The 24,865-nt window shown below is 33.2% G+C and overlaps 1 protein-coding gene across 1 annotated transcript in view; it reads left to right on the top strand.

Annotated features, from left to right (window-relative positions):
• Nucleotides 1–9,550: 9,550 nt before the first annotated feature.
• Nucleotides 9,551–24,865, top strand: part of LOC136272026 (uncharacterized) — an 81,867-nt gene continuing 66,552 nt past the window's right edge. The window contains exon 1 of the mRNA XM_066072705.1: nucleotides 9,551–9,594. The gene's annotated coding sequence lies outside the window, so the exon portion shown is untranslated. The remainder of the gene's footprint in view (nucleotides 9,595–24,865) is intronic.

The following is a 24,865-nucleotide window of genomic DNA, read 5'->3' on the forward strand; positions in this document are numbered from 1 at the left end:
AGGAAAAATATTTTGAAATGCAGTATAGAAGTAAAGATGCTTAAAATGATGTACTAAATAATATGCAATTTTCAAAATTTCGTTAAATGGCCCCTATAAGGAGTTATGGGATCGGCCCCTAAAATGTTCTTTCCTATAAATCTCAAGAACGGTAACAAATTTCTAAACACTTGTTGAACAAAATGTTATGAGATTTAAATGACCTTTTATTTGATATCAAGAAAAAGGGGCTGGCCCCTCAAATTAGGGGACCAAAGGGCTCTTAAGTCTTTCATCTGTAGCCCTTTACTGAGTGATATTTTGTGAACAGTTATAGAAGCAAATATGTTTATCTTACAGTTATTTATCCAAGCAATGTAATGATTTTATCGCGTGTTACGTAATTAGGGGTTTTTAGGGGCCAAAAGTCCAGAATTTTGATCACCCATATCCCAGAAAGGAAAAATATTTTGAAATGCAGTATAGAAGTAAAGATGCTCAAAATGATGTACTAAATAATATGCAATTTTCAAAATTTTGTTAAATGGCCCCTATAAGGAGTTATGGGATCGGCCTAACCCTAAAATGTTCTTTCCTATATTTCTCAAAAACGGTAACAAATTTATAAACACTTGTTGAACAAAATGTGTTGAGATTTAAATGACCTTTTATTTGATATCAATAAAAAGGGACTGGCCCCTCTAATTAAGGGACCAAAGGGCTCTAAAGTCTTTCATCTGTAGCCCTTTACTGAGGGATATTTTGTGAACGGTTATAGAAGCAAATATGTTTATCTTACAGTTATTTATCCAAGCAATGTAATGATTTTATCGTGTGTTACTTAATTAGGGGTTTTTAGGGGCCAAAAGTCCAGAATTTTGATCACCCATATCTCAAAAAGGAAATATATTTTGAAATGCAGTATAGAAGTAAAGATAGTCAAAATGATGTACTAAATAATATGCAATTTTCAAAATTTTGTTAAATGGCCCCTATAAGGAGTTAAGGGATCGGCCCCTAAAACGTTCTTTCCTATATATCTCAAGAACGGTAACAAATCTCTTAACACTTGTTAAAAAAATGTGTTAAAATTTAAATGACCTTTTATTTGATATCAAGAAAAAGGGGCTGGCCCCTCAAATTAGGGGGCCAAAGGGCTCTAAAGTCTCCATCTGTAGCTCTTTAGTGAGGGATATTTTGTGAAAGGCTATAGAAGCAAATATGTTTATCTTACAATTATGTATCCAAGCAATATAATGTCATGTGTTATGTAATGAGGGGTCATTAGGGGTCAAGAATCCAAAACTATGACCACCTATATCTCAAAAAGAAAAAATATTTTGAAATGCAGTATAGAAGAAAAGATGCTAAAAATGATGTACTTAACAACATGCAATCTTCAAAATTTGGTTCAGCGGCTCCAATAAGGAGATAAGGGACCGGCCCCTAAAACTTTTTCTTCTAAGATATCTCAAGAACAGTGACGAATTCTAAACACTTGTTGAACAATGCTCTTACACCTGTTACAAAATAGTATCTGGCCCCCTAGAATGTAGACCCTGTTTTTTTTAATTCTAAATCATGTTTAGCTGTTAAATAGCAAAATGAAGATAGAACAAATTCTAAAATCAGACGGAAGACCTCCTCGTTGCTCGCAACGAGATCGTGTCTAGTTATTATTATTATTTTTTTCCCCTTTTTCTCTCGTGAATTTCTCAGAGATGTCTTGATGGATTTTTATAAAATTTTCAGGAATGACAGAAAATAAAAAGATCAAGAGGATTTTAATTAAAAATGTTCTAAATTCACTTCCGGTCGTCCGTTTCCTGTCCCGCGACAAAAAGCTTGTCACCTCGAGATCTAAGAAACGGTAAAGACTTAAACATTCAAACTTTGTGGGATGATAGACCTATAGCTGTAGATGTGTTTAAACACTTTTGTTTTGTTCGTCTTAACTTCCGGTCGTCACCGGAAGCACTTAAAAAATATTTTTTTTTACGCATCAATTTTTTTGTCAATAGAATAAATATATAAGAATAAATCTATTCATAGGAAATCTCTGCGATGTAATATCAACAAAAAAATTCTACTTCCGGTGAGATATCTCAATTATCTCAGGTAGCTTTTTTAAAACACATTTTGTACCCGCGAGATATCAGAAACTATAAGCGATCAAGACACGAAACTTTCATAGATGATAGACATTTGATTGAAGATGTGCTTAACCGGTTTCATTTTGTCTTCCGTCACTTCCGGTCCATACCGGAAGAGTTAAAAAAAAAAGAGCTGTCTATCAGTTTAACTGTTTTCCTTTGATATATTTTAGTTAGATAAATGAAAAATAATGTACAAAAGGCAAGTATACAAGAAATATTGAATACAATTTAAATTGAACACTTCCGTTTGCCCGTTTCCTGTCCAGAGACCAAAAACCTGATTTCGACGAGATCTCAAAAACAGTAACGACTTGAACAACCAAACTGTGTGGGATGATAGACCTATGTATGTACATGTGTTAACACTATTTTGTTTTATCCGGCGTAACTTCCGGTCGTCACAGGAAGTACACCCAATTTTGATATTTTTATCATTCACAATAATTTTCGTATCCATTTTTTATTTATGTTAGAGAAGCAATGTCTTACAGTTAAATTGATACTTCTATATCAAAACGGAAGACCTTTTTGTTGCTTTTGCAACAAGAGTCTAGTTATTATTATTATTTTTTTTTTCCCCTTTTTGTCTTGTTAATTTCTCAGAGATGTCTTGATGAATTTTTATGAAATGTTTAGGAATGACTGAAAATATAAACATCTAGAGTTTTTTAGTAATAGATTTTTTAAATTCACTTCCGTTCGTCCGTTCCTGTCCCGCGACAAAAAGTTTGTCACCTCGAGATCTCAAAAACGGTAAAGACTTGAACATCCAAACTATGTTGGGTGATAGACCTATAGCTGTAGATGTGTTTAAACTATTTTGTTTTGTTCGTCGTAACTTCCGGTCGCCACCGGAAGCTCTTCAAAAATAATTATTTTTATGCATTCAATTTTTTGTCCATAGAATAAACATATAAGTATAAATCTATACATAAGATATCTCTGCGATGTCATATCAACAAAAAATTTCTACTTCCGGTGAGATATCTCAATTATCTCAGGTAGCTTTTATAAAACACATTTTGTACCCGCGATATCTCAGAAAATAAAAGTGATCAAGGCACGAAACATTCACGTATGATAGACATTGTATTGAAGATGTGTTTAACCGCTTCTATTTTGTCTTCCGTCACTTCCGGTCTACACCGGAAGAGTTCAAACAAATCGAGTTGTTTGTCTGTTTAACTTTTTTCCTTTGATAGGATTAGTTACTTCGATAAATATTAATGTAAGATAGGCAAGATAACAAGAAATAATAAATTTAATTTTCATTGAGCACTTCCCTTTGTCCGTTTCCTGTCCCGAGACAAAAAACCTTATTTTGACGAGATCTAAAAAACGGTAACGACTTGAACAACCAAACTTTGTGGAATGATAGACCAATGTATGTACATGTGTTACCACTATTTTGTTTAATCCGGCGTAACTTCCGGTCGTCACAGGAAGAACACCAAATTTTGATTTTTAAAAAATTATTTTGTTTACTTATCATGGAAGTAACATTTAAGCTAAAGAAATATAAAAGTTCATATTCAAATGGTAAAAAAAATCTACTTCCGGTGAGACATCTCAAATATCTCAAATAGCCTTATTTTATAAAAACATAAAGTACTCGCAAGATCTCAGAAACTGTGAAAGATCAAGACAACAAACTTATATGGATGATGAACATTTGTTTGTACATGTGTTTAACGGGTTTCATTTTGTCGTACGTCACTTCCGGTTCTCACTTGAAGCATTCAAGCAGAAGACTTCTTTTTTTACTTTAGATTTTTTTTAACGTTTTACTCGATGTGAAGAACAGTAACGTTCCGTAGGTAAATGTACCAAAAATATCTACTTTTAATTTCCTTAATCACTTCCCTTTGTCCGTTTCCGGTCCCGAGATAAAACTCTTTTCTTACGAGATACTATAGGTAACAAAATCTTGAACATCCAACCTTTGAGGAAAGACAAAACAATGTATGAAGATATGTTAACCAATTAATCTGAATGATCTGGCGTAACTTCCGGTCGTCACAGAAATACTCATAAATTGACACCTACTCTTTTGTTTTGTTTAACATAGAAATAATTTTTGGGGAATTCCTTTACAGTTTATATTGTGCATGTATCCATTTTCTTTTAAAAGAGAAATATATTATTTGGTACCGAATAATACATGAGGAACGGAAGACCTTTTTGTTGCTATAGCAACAAGTGTCTAGTTCTTTTTTTTTTGTTTCCTAGACGCGAACTTTGAGGCTTCATATCTTGCTCATTTCTGAACGGTTTTTGCTCAAATTTCCAGGGCTAATGTACTTTACAACACACTATCTTAAGCAATTCATAAAATTTAGAATTCCCTTTCCGTTTTATTCTTTATTCCGAATTATTCTTCTTTTAAATTTTTTAGGGCCTTTTGTTTCCAGACAAAGGCTCCGAGACTATGATAGCTAGGAATGGGAATCCAACGAATTTGAATAACAGAGACATTGTAGTGGTGCACATCGGTTTTTGTTTTAAGATTATGTTTTTTATTTAAGAAAAGGTAGGGGGCCAAAAAACAGTATTCAAAAAAGTGCGAAAATTTAGACATATTTTCCTTTATATCTTTTAAACGAAAAATATTTTGTTAAGACATGTAGAATAAAAGTTGTGCAAAATATCAAGGGCTTTCATTTGACAATAAACAAATTTTTGCTTAATAACTCAAAAACGATTAGGATTTTGATATGACTGTCGCTAAAAAAGTTGTTTGTTGGGATCTCATAAAGGTCGTTACAATGTTATTTTGTAAGTGATTTGTGTAGTACGAGTGTAAAAAGCTTTACATGTTAACATGTACCTGTTTTCATTTGACAAGTTAACGAAAGTCTTTGCGCGTACATCTGGCATAAAGTTACCGCAGAAAGTATGCTGGTTTATACAAACGGCATCAATTCATATATAAGAATTTTTTTTTTAGAATACATGCTTTTTTTTTTTAGGAGTTTAAGTCATTGCTGTTAAGTTCTTATAATGTACAATACTTAAAAACGGGATTTGGAAAACAAATCATTGTTTTTCTTTTCTAGTAAACCACAAAATATGGAATTAAAAAAATATATGCAATACATTTTAGTTATTAACTCCATGCATTTAAAATCTACCTTGAATCAGAGCTGTGTGTGTACCATTACGTAAGCTATGAGAGACGCAACTCTCGTGTATTAGATAACCGCTGACCGCTAGGTAGTCCAGTCGCGACTATGGTGACTGATTTTCTCGGCCGCGGGCGAGGGAGAGCTTACGTAATGGTACACACACAGCTCTGATTCAAGGTAGATTTTAAATGCATTCAAAAAAATGCGAAAATTTAGACATATTTTCCTTTATATCTTTTAAACGAAAAATATTTTGTTAAGACATGTAGAATAAAAGTTGTGCAAAATATCAAGGGCTTTCATTTGACAATAAAAAAGGGTTGGCCCCTTAAATTAAGGGCCAATGGCCCCTAAAAATTTTTGCTTAATAACTCAAAAACGGTTAGGATTTTGATATGACTGTCGCTAAAAAAGTTGTTTGTTGGGATCTCATAAAGGTCGTTACAATGTTATTTTGTAAGTGATTTGTGTAGTATGAGTGTAAATAGCTTTACATGTTAACATGTACCTGTTTTCATTTGACAAGTTAACGAAAGTCTTTGCGCGTACATCTGGCATAAAGTTACCGCAGAAAGTATGCTCAAGAATTGTTTTCGTTTTGATTACACATATATTTTTATGGATTAAACAATTGGGTGTCAATTAAGAAATCGTTCAGTTAATTAATAAAAGCAATGTCATTCTCAATCTAAGGCAATAATAGACATAGATCAATTGTGGGTTTTAAGTTTAAAATAAATAACTTCTATTTGATAGAGTATGGTCATTATACGGCAATCTTTTCAAATCTTCCTGGGTTCTGAGCTGTGCGGGTCTGTGCGTTGTACCTTTACGTAATCTATCGTTCGCCCACGGCCGAGGAGATCAGCACTACTTAGCGGTTATTTAATACACAAGATTCGCACAACGAGACGCACACTTCCATGCATATGAACGTGTTTGAGTTAATATAGCCGTAAATACAAGAACTGTTTTGATTTTATGTTATAAAAGTTTGTCCTTTTTGGATTTATTTAATTAAATTTGAGTGTAAATGAATATTTATCATCGATATTACTCCAAATCGGAAACATCGTCAGACATAAATTAATGGTTAGTTTGTTTATGTAAAATATTTTATAAACTGTACAAATAATGTTTTAAATCAACAACAACAACAACCCTAAATATTAAACATTTAAATGACGATCATCCATCGCACATGGCTGAGGAGATCCGACGCGAGTGGACAAGTGATCCGCGGTCGGTTCGTGATCTTCTACATGTACCTTATTACGCGCTCATGTTTCATATTTTGCACGGACACAACTAAATTTTATTATGTTTACAACTATTATATTAGTTTTAGTTGAAAAGATAAAAATTTTTTTTACTTGTATAGTTGATTAAGTATTGATGTATACGATAGCGTACAAGGTAGTTTAAAAATCAAATCAAATTGTAATCTAAGTTCTATGTTACATGTAAACTTGCGGTAGGTGCTAGCACGATAAAAGAATGTCTTGAGTTGAGGCATTCGATGAATATTCAAAAGAATATTCACATGAGTTTTAAACAACTTTGGATTAGATTCTATCGGTCACATATTAATCACTTCTGTAGTTTTTTCTACATGTTCGTTTCATTGTGGAAGCGAACTCATTGCTGCCCCCCCCCCTCCCGCCCCGCTGACAGGAGCTCGCGCTGTATTTTTTTTAAAATTGGCGAAACGATATCAAGATCTGTCGAAAATCATTTTTGGTGGCTTCTTCTTATGTGTAACATTGTTTCACTTTCCCACCCGTTTGTTTATTCGGTCAGTCTGTGTTAATTCAGTCGCCACGACCGAAAATCGTGTGTCGCTTCAGCGCACACAGCTCAGAACATATATAGCCCCGGGTCATCAATTGTTATGTAATTGGTTAACAGTTGGAATGGTGCGTTTACTACATAAATCAATTGTTATGTTTGTTTACTACATAAAAATATAAAAATAAAACATAAAAATCAATTGTTATGTTTGTTTACTACATATGTATGTGTTTATGTAATTGGTTAACAGTTGGAATGGTGCGTTTACTACATAAATCAATTGTTATGTTTGTTTACTACATATGTATGTGTTTATGTAATTAGTTAACAGTTGGAATGGTGCGTTTACTACATAAATCAATTGTTATGTTTGTTTACTACATATGTATGTGTTTATGTAATTGGTTAACAGTTGGAATGGTGCGTTTACTACATAAATCAATTTTTATGTTTGTTATGTTTGTTTACAAGCCTTGTTTACAAAACAAAGACTTGTGAGCCCTGTAGCTTGATTATAACTCTACGACTGACACTTAAATTATGGTAGATCATTAGAAATTTATTACTAAAGTAGTGTAAACAACAACAACGACAACAACAACAAAATAATGTTTGACCAAAATCGTTACTATGCCCCTTTTAAAAGTAAGAAGGTTATTATTCAAGTCACTTTTTTTTCACTGTAATTATGCTTTTGTTGACTGTAATGGCATTTTTTCGTCAGACCCATTACTCAATATTGTTCGTCAAATAATGCCTGGGGGACATTTTTTCTACGTCGAAAAATGTCCCCCCCCCCTTTTGGACATTGATTTTATTTACTTTCTTTTCACTGGAAATATTTCAGTAACTTAAAAACACTTAATACTTCAAGAAAGCCACGTCTTGATATTCTTGTTTTAAGTTAGGGGAATGAGATAAAAGAAATTTGACTCTCGTCTTTAAAATAAAGAAAATATAATCTACCACATATGAAGTTACTAGCTAATGCTCTCAGGTGCCAATGATATCACGCATGGGCGATCTTTTTCAAAAGTATCAAGTTTTCTTTCGTGCACTGCAACTTTTGTTCACAAGGATTTAAATCATTTTACTTGATATTTACTCCTTTGTTAAGCCAGAGCGCAAAATCTACTACAGTTGTTAAAAATTAAATGTTGAATAATGTATCCTATTAATGGTGTTGCATTATTATTTATGAAAGGCTCAATTCTTGAAATATTACTCCAAATTTTATTTCTAACGCGTGATTGACGAATAAGCTAGTAGAGACAAGTTCATTTGCTTCGATTTGGGAATTACTACAATGAGAGTTTTTCTTAAATTTATGTAAAAACCCTGGGTTTAATATCCCTACGAATTCAGGATAAACTGAGGCTATTTCAGAGGTATATTTGGGATGCGCTTGATTGTTTGTGTAGTTACAAGGCATGACAAGTTTTGGGGTCTACTTATTTCTCCTAAGAAAGTTGTCGTGTACCAAAAAAAAAAAAAGAACATGAAAGTTTTACCCGGGCAATAACTCGTTTTCCTTCCTCGCAAGTGGCAATCTTGTTGGGGGTACCAAGAAAGCTGATCTTATTACAGAAACCTGTGAAGGCGCTATTTTAACAGATGCAAACTTAAAGCTGACATGAATTCATAAATACGCATTATTTCCCTTTTAACTCCGACTGCCGCCATATTAGTTGTCAATTTCTATTGTTCTGCTCATCGTTACACACCCCTTATATAAGGCCGAGAGCACTATTCATGCTTCACCACATTCGGGATTTTTATACACCCGAACACGTTACCTTGGACAAAAAGACGTGAAGAAACGATTTTTGAACAAAAATGATATGACAACCACTGCACTGGCAAGGAATATCCGTAAACGACGAAACAAGACAGACCGAAATAAAGGCACATATACATGAAAATTTCCTCGATAACTGTAGACAGTTTCCCTGTGTATGTAATGACATCGCACATGCGCAAACCACACACTGTGGCAGATCGAGCGATGTCAATGATCGCATGGATTTTAGAAACGGGGCGTTTTTGTTGGAATGTATGGAAACGATGTTACGTTGTTACGTTGGTCTAACAATCTGGACAATGTTCTAGTGGGTTATGTATTTTATTCTGGGTAACTAAAAAAATCAAAGCCGTTATTAAAAACCAGTATGAATTTTTTTTTTATTTAAATATCTCGTATAATATTAGTTACATGCATTGTTATTGTCGGTCAGTATTGTAAAAAAAAATCGATTCTTCTATTTTAATACTTCTTTTAGTTATTATCAGAACTGATTTGGTTGACTTTTTCCCGAAAGCGTCACTATCGATTCTGTGAGCTATGTCAAGTATAAAAAATCAATGCCGCCGGTGTAAAAAGTTTTTTAATTGGTAAAGTCGTTTTCCTCGGCAGTGTTATGTATACGACTTAAATTACTTCACTGGGTTTTCCACTGCTGTAGGTTTACAATTCAATTGCGCATTTTCAACTACCTAGGTCGTGAACAGCAGGTTGATTCTTCAGACCCAGGCCATTTGATCTGGTAATTATAATATTGTACTCTGTTGATATGTTGATAAACTTACTTTCATGTGTCATAATTCTGAATTGTCAACGAATGATTCTTTTTATTATTTAACAATAATATTTCTATCGATAGTATTTCAAATAACATGTATTTATTGAGCATTATTAGGTTCACCCAGTCATTTTCAAATGCACAACGGGTTTGTAAATCGAAAGTTTGTTAAAAATCATCAAGTTTGTACTGATATAATCTCTTATAAGCAAACATGTTCATATTTATTATTTAAAGATAGTTTGAAATCAAAGTTTAATACTAATTTATGCAAACAAATTAAATGAGACTTTAAGAGCGTTAAAATTAATAACAAGATTCCACAAAAAAGTCGTTAAACTCGTCAGCCATTTTACATAATGAGCCACATATATACGCACATTCCCTGACATGCTACAGTGAATACAACGAATTTTAACTTCTACGCCAGATACAGAAAGGCATGCGCAAAGCATTAATCTAAAACGCCCAGTTGGACAGACGATTTTCAACTGCTACTAAATCTGAAATTTCATTGCCGAAATAAACCTGAATAAGTAGACACAAAACTTAAAAAAGTAAAAACGTTCGTTGACGGGTTAATCGGGAATTGATAGCAAACTAATGATATTGGTTTTAGAGGAAAACTTGAAAAAAAGTTTTCTTCTATTCTGCAGACTATCTATGTTTAGTCATATTTTCCTTCTGTTTTCACAACAAATCGATTTTTTTTAATGCTCTGACTGGTTGGTAGAGTCTTGGTAGAGTCATGAACTTCAAAGTATATGACATAACAAAGGATTTTTTTTAAAAATAGTTCTGATTAAATGCCACTAATCACCTGCACCGATGCGATTTAATTACATAATTTGCAATGTTAGAATACGCACGTCACGTGACAATGTTGTCAGTATATGTTAAGGACGACGGTCCCAATTCAAGATTTCGCACCTCTGCGCAGAGATCCGCGCATATGCTTTGAATATGACTGTCGTAATTACGTACATCAGAATATAAGAGAATATTTCTACTTAACATAAGTTTTGATGCCGAAAAATTTGAAGTGGAGAAAAATTAAGAAAAAAATTAGTCCGAATTTTCCCTGTTTGCGACAAGTCCGTTATATTTCCACGGTTCATAAATCCTAAATCGTCCAAAGGCAGCTTATAGTGTTATTATCGGGTAGATATGGAATTAATATAATAATCTGACAATATTTATTTATATCATCGTCCATGTTTCTATCATATAACCTATATTAATTTTTTCAACCAGAGTCTACACTGCTCTGTTTTTTGCCAATTTGAAAGACAATATTAACAACATGTTGAATTGAAAAGAGCATTTGATTACAAATGCCAATGTAAATGTAGCGGTATTGTCCGCTATCAAACTGTACGTTACACCTGTCACAATGAAAAATAAAACAACCAAAAAGAGACAATATCATGAACATAAAAATTGTACATACACAATAAAAAACACATGACTAAGGAATGGCAAAAAAGATGGGACTACTATATCTATATGAAAAACATGCCACAAACTTGTCGAGAACCAGCAGGTTATAGACAAGTGCCCCATCCAGTGGAGATGATTGGGAGAAAAAAGTGTTTACAACATTAACAGGGTAACATATACATATACATGTTGATTGTGAATTATTGAGTACAGTAAGTTGAACAGCAGCATAATAAAGATTATGTCATACTGCAGGGGAATAGCAAAACACAGTTATTTACATAATTAACAAACCTGCATAACTTGATTTAGCAAAATCAACATTTTTCTGTGAGTATTCAGATATAACTGATTCCACTATACCGCCTCAGACAGTCATAGTTTATCAAGTACATTATTCCATGTAAAAAAAAACCCACATGAACAAGTCAGTAGACTTATGAAATCACATGTTACATGAAACATAATGTAAACATGTACCAAAATACTGAGTATTGGAGAATGGCCACAATCTAAAAACAAATAAATATGTCATTTATTTAGCTGCCTCAGACAGTCTAAATTTAATACATCTACCGGTAGCGAACAATACTTGTAGAAAAATAGCTGCTATTTGAACAGAAACAAAAACATATATACACAATCCAAGCTGCCTCAGTCTTAATACATGTACAGTACATGTATTCTGAAAACTACTGATGCATAGCTGTCTCCAACAACAACATAACTTGATGTTAAGTCCCAACAAATAACTATCTTGCACTAGTCTAAAGAACGGGAATGGGGACTGAATTAAGGCCACAATGTTCATAAAATATTAACAATATAAACTATTTACATTCAGCTGCCTCATACAGTCCAAATATAATAAAAACTAGACACTTGTTGCAAAAGCAACAAAAAGGTCTTCCGTTTTGATATACATGTATCAATTTAACTGTAAGACATTGCTTCTCTCACATAGAAATAAAAGTGGATATGATAATTATTGTGAATGATATATCCAGACGTTACTTACATGTAAAACAACGAAAATAAAAAAGAAATCAATTTTTGAAGTACTTTCTCTGACGACCGGAAGCAACGCCGATCTAAACAAAAATGTTAACCATTTGTACTATCATAAGTCAATCCTTCCTCAAAGTTTGGTTGTTTACGTCTCTGCCAAATCTAAGATCTCTTTGAAACAATAGTTTTTGTCTCGGGACCGGAAACGGACAAACGGAAGTGATTAATAAAAACAAGATCTGGGATTTCTCGTACATTCAGTGTTTATTAGGCTAGATGAAACACCCAAGAAAGTCAATAAAATTTGTTAAAACATGATTTGTTTGAACCCTTCCAGTAAGAACCCGAAGTGACAATTGACAAAATTAAACCCGGTAAACACATTCCCAATCAAATTTCTGTCAATCATGAAAGCTTCGTCTCTCAATCACTTACAATGACAAAAATCTCGAGGATATAAAATTTGTAAAAAGGAAAGCTACATAGAGATATTTGAGATATCTCACCAGAAGTAAACTTTATTTGCTAATTTAACATTATATAGATGACATATGTAATATTTGATACTGATATTTTCATTTAAAGTAAAATGAATAAAATATGAAAACAACTAATTTTTGAAGTGCTTCCGGTGACGACCGGAAGTTACGCCGATCAAAACAAAATAGTGTAAACACATGTACATACATAGGTCTATCATCCCACAAAGTTTGAGTGTTCAATTCGCCACCGTTTTTGAGATCTCTAGGAATCAAGGTTTTTTGTCTCGGGAAAGGGAAACGGACAAACGGAAGTGTTTGATGAAAATAAAAGTTAATATTTCTTAACCATTAGACAACAGGACTTTATTGACTATCAATTTGTCTTACTTTGTCAAACAAAACCAGTAAATCTCTTACACAAGATGGATTGTTTGAACTCTTCCGGTGTAGACCGGAAGTGATGGTTGACAAAATAAAAACGGTTAAACACATCTTCTATCAAATGTCTATCATCCGTGTAAGTTTCGTGTCTTGGTCACTTACAGTTTATGAGATCTCGCTGTCATAATATTTGTTTTAAAAAGACTACCTGAGATATTTGAGATATCTCACCGGAAGTAATTTTTTGTTGTTTATTAATCATCGGATAGATGACATATGAAAGCGTTTATACTTATATATCAATTCTGTGTAAAACAAATAAAATGCGTAATAACATAATTTTAGAAGTGCTTCCGGTGACGACCGGAAGTTACGACGAACAAAACAAAATAGTTTAAACACATATACAGCTATAGGTCTATCATCCCTCAGAGTTTGGAGGTTCAAGTCTTTATGGTTTCTGAGATCTTATTGTCCATAGCTTTTTGTCGCGGGACAGGAAACGGGCGACAGGAAGTGAATTTTGACAAAATAAAAAAACGCCTAGAGATATTATCATTCTCTATTAGTCCTGAAAATTTCAAGAAAATCTATTCATCCATCTCAGAGAAATCTTGTGGACAAAAAAGGGGAAAAAAATAATAATAACTAGACTCTTGTTGCTATAGCAACAAAAAGGTCTTCCGTTCCTCATGTATTAATCTGTACAAAAAGTACATTTCTCTTGTAAACAGAAAATGGATATAAAATATACTGTAAAGGAATTCCAAAGAAATAAAAAGAAACAAAAAGACAAAATGTCAATTTTTGAGTACGTTCTGTGACGACCGGAAGTTACGCCGGATCATACAGAGCATAGTAAACATATCTTCATACATTGTTTTGTCTTTCCTCGAAGTTTTGATGTTCAAGTTTTTGAAAGTTATAATTTCTCTTTGAAAAAAGGTTTTTAGTCTCGGTACCGGAAACGAACAAACAGAAGTGATTTAAGAAATTAAAAGTAGATAATTTAGTACATTTACCTACGGTACGTTTCTGTTCATCAAATTAAGTAAAATATTAAAACAAATCTAAAGTTAAAAAAAAACTTCTATTCCTTGAACGCTTCAAGTGAGAACCGGAAATGACGTACGACAAAATAAAACCCGTTAAACACATGTTCAATCAAATAATAATTATACATATAAATTTTGTTTCTTGATCTCTCACAGTTTCTGAGATCTTGTGGGTACTTTGTTTTTTAAAAAGAAGGCTACCTGAGATATTTGAGATGTCTCATCGGAAGTAGAACTTTTTGTTGCTTATTTATAATGTGTATATGACCTTTCGTATTTCTATAGCTTCAATGTTACTTCCATGCTAATTAACCAAATATTTGAAAAAAAAAATCAAAATTGGGTGTACTTCCTGTGACGACCGGAAGTTACGCCGGATAAAACAAACTAATGTGAACCCATGTACATACATAGATCTATTATCCCACAATGTTTGGTTGTTCAAATTGTTACCGTTTTTAAGATCTCGTCGAAATAAGGTTTTTTATCTCGGGACAGGAAACGGACAAACGGAAGTGCGCAGTGTAAATTGTATTAAATATTTCTTGTATACTTGCCTTTTGTACATAATTGTTCAAAAAGAAACTTAAAATATCAATAGAAAACAGTTTAACTGAGAAACAGCTTGATTTTTTTTTACTCTTCCTGTGTGGACCGGAAGTGACGGAAGATAAAATGAAACCTGTTAAACATATCTTCAATCAAATGTCTATCATTCATGAAAGTTTCATGATTTGATCATTTATAGTTTCTGAAATCTCGCGGGTACAAAATGTGTTTTAAAAAAGCTACCACCGGAAGAAGAATTTTTTTGTTGATATAACATCGCATACATAACTTATGTATAGAATTATAGTTTTATGTTTATTCTATGGAAAAGAAATTTAATGTGTAAAAATAATTATTTTTGAAGTGCTTCCGGTGACGACTGGAAGTTACGACGAACAAAACAAAATAGTTTAAACACATCTACAACTATAGGTCTATCATCCCACAAAGTTTGGAGGTTCAAAACGTTACCGTTTTTGAGATCTCGTGGTGACAAGCTATTTCAACGCGGGACAGGAAACGGACGACCGGAAACAAATTTAGACAAAATGAAAAAAATGCCTAGAGATATTATCATTTTCCTTCATTCCAGAAAATTTCAAAAAAATCTATTCAGCCATCTCCGAGAAATCCTGTGGACAAAAAAAGGAAAAAAAAAAATAATAATAACTAGACTCTTGTTGCTATAGCAACAAAAAGGTCTTCCGTTCCTCACATATAAATCTGTACTTTTGTAAACAGAAAACGGATATAATTTATACTGTAAAGGAATTCCCAAGAAATAAACAAAACAAAAAGACAAAACGTCATTTTTTGAGTACTTTCTGTGACGACCGGAAGTTACGCCGGATCATACAAAACATAGTAAACATATCTTCATACATTGCCTTGTCTTTCCTCAAAGTTTGGATGTTCAAGTTTTTGTTAGTTATAATATCTCGTTGAGAAAAGTTTTTGTCTCGGGACCGGAAACGAACGAACGGAAGTGATTAAGAAATTGAAAATACGTATTTTAGTACATTTACCTATGATACGCTATTGTTCATCACATTGAGTAAAATGTTAAAAAAATTCTAATGTTAAAACAAAACAAAAAATCTTTTATTGCTTGAACACTTCGAGTGAAAACCGGAAGTGACGTATGACCAAATGGAACCCGTTCAACACATGTTCATTCAAATGTCCATTATCCATACAAGTTTTGTGTCTTGATCTCTCACTGTTTCTGAAATCTTGGGGGTAGTTTGTTTTTTTAAAAGAAGGCTACCTGAGATATTTGAGATGTCTCACCGGAAGTAGAACTTTTTTTGGTTTATTTACCATGTGTGGATGACGTCCTGTATTTTTGTAACTAAAATGTTACTTCCATGCTAAATAACCAACATATTTTTTAAAAATCAGAATTTGGTGTACTTCCTGTGACGACCGGAAGTTACGCCGGTTAAAACAAAATAGTGTTAACACGTGTCCATACACAGGTCTATAATCCTACAAAGTTTGGTTGTTGATGTCGTTACCGTTTTTGAGATCTCTTCGATATAAGGTTTTTTGTCTCGGGACAGGAAACGGACAAACGGAAGTGCTTAATGAAATTTAAATTTTTTATATCTTGTTTAATTTCCTATTTTTCATCATTATTCATCAAAGTAGCTAAAACTATCAAAAGAAAAACAGTTTAACGGATAAACAGTTTGATTTGTTTGAACTCTTCCGCTGTGGACCGGAAGTGACGGACGACAAAATGAAACTGTTTAAACACATCTTCAATCAAATGTCTTTGATTAGTGAAAGTTTTGTGTCTTGATCACGTACAGTACCTGAGAACTTGCGGGTACAAAATATGTTTTAAAAAAGCTTCCTGAGATAATCGAGATATCTCACCGGAAGTAGAACTTTTTTGTTTATTTAACATTGCATAGATGACATATGTTAGGATCTATACTAATATTTTTATTCTGTGGAAAATAAATTAAATACGTAAAAACAAAATTTTTTGAAGAGCTTCCAGTGACGACCGGAAGTTACGCCGAACAAAACAAAAATGTTTAAACACATCTACAACTATAGGTCTATCATCCCTCAAAGTTTGGATGTTCAAATCTTTATCGTTTCTGAGATCTCGATGTGACAAGCTTTTTGTCGCGGGACAGGAAACAGACGACAGGATGTCGATTTTGAAAAAATGAAAAAAACGCCTAGAGATACGATCATTTTCTATCACTCCTGAAAACTTGAAGTAAATCGATCCAGCCATCTCTGAGATATCTTGTGGACAAAAAATGGGAAAAAAATAATAATAAACTAGACTCTTGTTGCTATAGCAACAAAAAGGTCTTCCGTTCCTCATGTATTAATCTGCACAAATCTCCAGTTATCTTGTAAACAGGAAATGGATATAATATATACATTTTATCTTTCCTCAAAGTTTGGATGTTCAAGTTTTTGTTTCCGGGTAGTTGTAATATCTCGTTGAAAAAAGGTTTTTGTCTCGGGACCGGAAACGAACAAACAGAAGTGATTTAAGAAACGGAAAGTAGATATTTTAGTACATTTACCTACGGTACGTTACTATTCATCACATTGAGTAAAATGTTTAAAAAAAAAATTAAGAATTTAATAAAAAAGTTCTATTGCTTGAACGTTTCGAGTAAAACCGGAAGTGACGTACGACCAAATGAAACCCGTTAAACACATGTTCAATCAAACGTCCATCATTCATTTAAGCTTCGTGCCTTAATCTCTCACAGTTTCTGAGATCTTGCGGTTACTTTGTTTTTTATAAAAGAAGGCTACCTGAGATATTTGAGATGTCTCACCGGAAGTAGAGGTTTTGTTTTATCATGTGTAGATGACCTTTTGTATTTCTATTGCTAAAATGTTACTTCAATGCTAAATAACCAAATATTTCTAAAAATCAAAATTTGGTGTACTTTCTGTGACGACCGGAAGTTACGCCGGATAAAACAAAATAATGTTAACACATGTACATACATAGGTCTATCATCCTACAAAGTTTGGTTGTTGAAGTCGTTTCCGTTTTTGAGATTTCGTCGAAATAAGGTTTTTGGTTTCGGGACAGGAAACGGACAAACGGAAGTGCTCAATGTAAATTGTATTAAATATTTCTTGTATACTTGCCTTTTGTACATTATATTTCATTTATCTAACTAAAATTATCAACGGAAAACAGATAAACTGATAAACAGCTCGATTTTTTTCAACTCTTCCTGTGTGGACCGGAAGTGACGGAAGACAAAATGAAACCGGTTAAACACATCTTCAATCATATGTCTATCATCCATGAAAGTTTCGTCTCTTGATCACTAATAGTTTCTGAGATCTCGCAGGTACAAAATGTGTTTTAAAAAAAGCTACCTGAGATGATTGAGATATCTCACCGGATGTAGAATTTTTTTGTTGATTTAACATTGCATAGATAACTTATGTGTAAATTTATACTGATATAATTAATTTGTGGAAAATGAATTTTTTTCGTAAAATAACTATTTTTGAAGTGCTTCCGGTGACGACCGGAAGTTACGACGAACAAAACAAAAGTGTTTAAACACATCTGCATACACAGGTCTATTATCGTACAAAGTTTGGTTGTTCAAGTCTTTACCATTTTTGAGATCTCGAGGTGACAAGCTTTTTTGTTGCGGGACAGGAAACGGACGACCGGAAATGAATTTTGAAAAAATGAAAAAAACGTCCCTAGCGTTTATCATTTCCTATCATTCCTGAAAATTTCAAGGAAATATATCCAGTCATCTCTGAGAAAATCGGGGAAAAAAATAAGAATAATAATAATAAAAAGAAACATTACAATCACTATAAGGTCTTCCGTTGGAAACGGAAGACCTTAAAAACATTACAATCTCTATAAGGTCTTCCGTTGGAAACGGAAGACCTTAATTAGAAATTGAGATTTATGTTCGATCTTGATTTTGCTATTTAACAGCTATACATAATTTAAAACAGGAAAAGAGGATCTTCATTTTAAGTGCCTGATACTATTTTGTTTCAGGTGTAAGAGTTTTGTTCATCAAGTGTTTAGAAATTCGTCACCGTTCTTGAGATATCTCAGAAAGAATATTTTAGGGGCCGGACCTTATCTCCTTATTGGGGCCGCTGAACAAAAATTGTAGGATTGCATGTTATTAGGTACATTATTTTGAGCATCTTTTCTTTTATACTGCATTTCAAAATATTTTTTCTTTTTGAGAAATATATATAGGTTATCAAATTTTTGGATTTTTGACCCCTAAAAATCATTAATTACGTAACACATGAGAAAAATCATTATAATGTTAGGCTACATAACTGTTAGATAAACATATTTGCTTCTATAATCTATTACGAAATACCCCTCGGTAAAGAACTATAGGAAAAAGACTTTAGAGCCCTCTTGGTCCTTAATATTAGGGGCCAGCCCCTTTTTCATGGTATCAAATGAAAGGTCATTTGATTATAAAGACATTTTGTTCAACAAGTGTTCAGAAATCCGTTACCATTCTTGAGATATCTCAGAAAGAATATTTTAGGGGCCGGTCCCTTATCTCCTTATTGGGGCCGCTGAACCAAATTGTTTAGGCTGCATGTTGTTAAGGACATCATTTTGAGCATCTTTTCTTTTATACTGCATTTCAAAATAGTTTTCCTTTTTGAGATATAGGTGAGCAAAGTTTTGGACTTTTGACCCCTAAAAACCCCTAATTACGTAACATATGAGAAAATCCTTATACTGCTTGGCTTCATAACTGTAAGATAAACATATTTGCTTCTATAATTTATTACAAAATATCCCTCTGTGAAGAACTATATTAAAAAGACTTTAGAGCCCTCTAGGTCCCTAATATTAGGGGCCAGCCCCTTTTTCTTGGTATTAAATCAAAGGTCATTTGATTATAAAGACATTTTGTTCAACAAGTGTTCAGAAATTCGTTACCATTCTTGAGATATCTGAGAAAGAATGTTTTAGGGGCCGGTCCCTTATCTCCTTATTGGGGCCGCTGAACCAAATTTTTTAGGTTGCATGGTGTTTAGTACATCATTTTGAGCATCTTTTATTTTATACTGCATTTCAAAATATTTTTCCGTTTTGAGATATAGGTGGTCAAAGTTTTGGACTTCTGACCCCTAAAAACCCCTAATTACGTAACATATGAGAACATCGTTATACTGCTTGGCTTCATATTTGTAAGATCAACATATTTGCTTCTATAATTTATTACAAAATATCCCTCGGTAAAGAGTTATGGGTAAAAGACTTTAGAGCCCTCTAGGTCCCTTATTTGAGGGGCCAGCCCCTTTTTCTTGATATCAGCAGAAAGGTCTTGTAAATATAAACTTTTTTTACATTACATGTTTTAACAAAATATTTTCCAGAAAAGAGATAAAGAGAGAAAAGCACAAAAATTCACGACGCTTTTTTAATGTCAATTTTCGAGCCATAGCGAGCTTTGGCGCCAGTAGTGCTAAACATTCAAAACAACAATCATGCAAAACTTCAATCTTTCGTTTACCAACCGTAGAAATTTGAGCTTAATATCTCTTATAGTTTAGGAGAACAACAGAAGACAAAATACCCATATAAAAATTAGAAAAATCTCAATATCTCAAAAAGGGATGTGACGTCATCAATACAAAAAATTTCCAATCAAGTTCAGACCACTATCTATCACATCCCAAAATTTGATTGAAATCGGTCGAGCCGTTTCTGAGAAATCGCGTGCACAAAAAAAGGAAGAAAAAAAATAATAATAACTAGATACGATCTCGTTACGAGTAACGAGTAGGTCTTCCGTTCAATTTTTAAACGATACGATTAAAATAGCAATGAAATTTCAGAATTCTCCCTTAAACATTCCCATTTCGATAATGTATACGATTGCCAATATCCTTTAAAATGCTTAACAACGAGTTTTGATTTTTAACATACAGCACATTTAAGATTTAAGATTTTAGTCCCCTAAAATTTCTAAATACGTCATCAATGGGTTTGGAAATGAGTTTTTACAAACTGATATTGCTGCGATCAACAACTTTGTTTCTATAATGCATTACAAAATCTTGATCATTTTTAACGTATGAGTAATAGAGTTTAGGAGTCTATTGGCCCCTAATTTAAGGGGCCAGCCCCTTTTTCTTGATTTTATACGAAAGGTCTCATGAATACTAACATGTTTTGTTGTTACATCCATCTAAAATTGATGATCACTTTTGAGATACAAATGATTGAATATTTTAGGGGCCATCCCTCTAGATCCTTAATGGGGACAGAAATTCGTGTTTTGATAAGTAAAATCAATTTAAATCATTTAATCAAACACTTTCTCTTCTTTGAAGTCTAACAAAATATGTATACTTCTCTAGTTATTTTTCGTCAAAGTTTAAGTACTTTGGCCCCTAAAAATCCCTAATTACGTAATAAATGGGCGTGGCAATGATTTTTTTCAAATAGATATTGGTACGATCAACAACTTTGCTTCTATAATGCATTACAAAATCTTTATCGTTTTTAAGTTATTTGTAATAGAGTTAACGAGTACCTTGGCCCCCCAAAAAAGGGGCCAGCCCCTTTTTCTTGATTTCTTTGAAAAGGTCTTAAGAATACATACATTTTTTGTTCTTACACCCATGTGCAATTGTAGATCATTTTTTAGATACAAATGATTGAATATTTTAGGGGCCAGCCCTCTAGATCCTTAATGGGGACAGAAATTCGTGTTTTGATAAGTGGAAATAATTTAAATCATTTATTCAAACATTTTCTCTTCTATGATGTCTAACAAAATATGTATACTTTTCTAGTTATTTTTCGTCAAAGTTTAAGTACTTTGGCCCCTAAAAATCCCTAATTACGTAACAAATGGGCGTGGCAATGATTTTTTCTAATAAATATTGGTACGATCAACAACTTTGCTTCTATAATACATTACAAAATCTTTATCGTTTTTAAGTTATTTGTAATAGAGTTTACGAGTGTTTTGGCCCCTAAATAAAGGGGCCAGCCCCTTATTTTTGATTTTGTTGGAAAGAACTTTTGATTTTTAACCTCTTTTGTTTTATATGTCTTAACAAAATATCAACTGATAAAAAGATATAAATCAAAACGCGTGAAAATTTTGAATGAAAATTTGTACCCAATTTTCGTGCCCAGGCGAGCTCCAAGAAATGGCACAACAGGCATTAAACAACTACATGCTGCACAACTCCAAACTATCGTCTACCTATCCTGAAAATTTGATATTCATATCTCTTATGGTTTCCGAGTTTATAGCTGCACAAAATGGGTCGTCCAAAATTACAAAATTGCCGACAATTCGGTACCGGAAGTGACTACGAAAAAATTAAGAAAAATGTATTTAGTTTAGATCACGCCCTAACATCTGTGAAAAAATGTTTGAGATCGGTCGAATAGATTCCGAGAAATCGCGTGCACAAAATTTGGAAAAAAATAATAATAACTAGATACGATCTCGTTACGAGTAACGAGTAGGTCTTCCGTTCAATTTTTAAACGATACGATTAAAATACAAGTTAAAAACTGTCAATGTGACAGCAAACCGGGTTTTCTTTTATGTAAACTGTATCCATAATCCAGTTCAAAAGCTGGTATTATTTTGATAAATTATCGGAAATCAAAATCCTAGCAATATGCACACCTCTGATATATGTACAATTGATCTGCAAAAGAACAACTTCCTATCTTGAGAACTGTAGGAGGACTTATCCGTACAATGAGGGTACCCTATATTCAATATTTTGCCAAAAAATGACTAAGTTCAAAAGTTGGTATTTTTTTTATAAATTATCGGAAATCAAAATCCTAGCAATATGCACACCTCTGATATATGTACAATTGATCTGCAAAAGAACAACTTCCTATCTTGAGAACTGTAGGAGGAATTATCCGTACAATGAGGGTACCCTATATGCAATATTTTGCCAAAAAATGACTAAGTTCAAAAGCTGGTATTTTTTCGATAAATTATCAGAAATCAAAATCCTAGCAATATGCACACCTCTGATATATGTACAATTGATCTGCAAAAGAACAACGTCCTATCTTGAGAACTGTAGGAGGAATTATCCGTACTATGAGGGTACCCTATATGCAACATTTTGTTAAAAAATGACTAAGTTCAAAAGCTGGTATTTTTTCGATAAATTATTGGAAATCAAAATCCTAGCAATATGCACACCTCTGATATATGTACTATTGATCTGCAAAAGAACAACTTCCTATCTTGAGAACTGTAGGAGGAGTTATCCGTACAATGAGGGTACCCTATATGCAACATTTTGCCAAAAAATGACTAAGTTCAAAAGCTCGTATTTTTTTGATAAATTATCGGAAATCAAAATCCTAGCAATATGCACACCTCTGATATATGTACAATTGATCTGCAAAAGAACAACTTCCTATCTTGAGAACTGTAGGAGGAGTTATCCGTACAATGAGGGTACCCTTTTGGCAGCCGCCCGCCCAACCGGATTTTTCCGTTGGAAAACCCGGTTAATAAATGAAATTTCAAATTTCCCCCTCAACCACTCCCTTTCAGATAATGCATACGATTGTCAATATCCCTTGAAATGCTTAACAAAGAGTTTTGCTTTTTCACATACAGCACATTTAAGGTTTAAGATTTTAGTCCCCTAAAATCCCTAATTACGTTATTAATTGGTTTAGAAATTCGTTTTACAAAGTGCTATTGTTACGACCAACAACTTTGTTTCTATAATGCATTACAAAATCTTTATCGTTTTTAAGTTATTTGTAATAGACTTTACGAGTATCTTGGCCCCTAATTTAAGGGGCCAGTCCTATTTTCTTGAGTTCATTTGAACGGTCTCACGAATACTAACATTTTTTGTTCTTACACTTATCTAGAATTGTTGTTCATTTTTTAGATACAAATGATTGAATATTTTAGGGGCCAGCCCTCTAGATCCTTAATGGGGACAGACATTGGTGTTTTGATTAATGGAATCGATTAAAATCATCAATGCAAGCATTTTCTTTTCAACAATGCTTACCAAATATGTCTATATTTCTAGATAAATTGTGTCAAAGTTTTAGTACTTTGGCCCCTAACAATCCCTAATTACGTAATAAATGGGCGTAGCAACGATCTTGCCTGATATATATTGTTACGGTCAACAACTTTGCTTCCGTAATGCATTACAAAATCTTTATCGTTTTGAAGTTATTTGTAATAGAGTTTATGAGTGTATTGGCCCCTAACTTAAGGGGCCAGCCCCTATTTCTTGATTTTGTTGGAAAGGACTTTTGATTATCTACCACTTTTGTTATATATGTTTTAACAAAATATCAACTCATAAAAAGATACAGATCAAAACGTATGAAAAATTTGATTCGAAATTCGTACCCAATTTTCGAGCCTAGGCGAGCTCATAGATATGGCGCCACTGGCGCTAAAAAACTACATTGTGCACAACTTTAACCATAGGTCTACCTATCCTGAAAATTTCATATTCCTATCTCTAATAGTCTCTGAGTTTATGTCTGCACAAAATGGGTCGTAAAAACTGACAAAATCGGCCGTAAATCGGAACCGGAAGTGCCGATTTCAAAATTTCAAAAACTTCTAGAATTATGACCACTGGCAATCATCTGTGAAAAAATGGTTGAAATCGGCCGAATAGTTTTCGAGATATCGCGTGCACAAAATTTTGGGAAAAAAATAATAATAATAAGAAACAGTACGAAAACTATAAGGTCTTCCGTTGGAAACGGAAGACCTTAATAACTAGATACGATCTCGTTACGAGTAACGAGTAGGTCTTCCTTGCGATTTCTGTTTTAAATCATACCATGAATAATCGATATAATTTTAGAATTACCCCCCCCCCCCACACACACACACTTTCAGATAATGTATACAAATCCCTAATTACGTAATAAATGGGTGTTGCAATGAGTTTTCCAGATAGATATTGCTACAATTAACAACTTTGCTTTTATAATGCATTACGAAATCTTAATCGTTTTTATGTAATTTGTAATATACTTTACGAGTTTCTTGCCCCCACCCCCCTCCCCCCCAAAAAAGGGGGCCAGCCCCTTTTTCTTGATTTCTTTGAAAAGGTCTTAAGAATACTAACAATTTTTGTTCTTACACCCATCTAAAATTGTTGATCATTTTTGAGATACAAATGTATGAATATTTTAGGGGCCAGCCCCCTAGATCCTTAATGGGGACAAGATTTCGTGTTTTGATAAGTGGAATCGATTTAAATCATAAATTTAAACATTTTCTCTTCTATCATGTCTAACAAAAAATGTCTACTTCT

This window comes from Magallana gigas, chromosome 10, assembly GCF_963853765.1.
Source record: "Magallana gigas chromosome 10, xbMagGiga1.1, whole genome shotgun sequence".
Classification (NCBI taxonomy): Eukaryota; Metazoa; Mollusca; class Bivalvia; order Ostreida; family Ostreidae; genus Magallana; species Magallana gigas.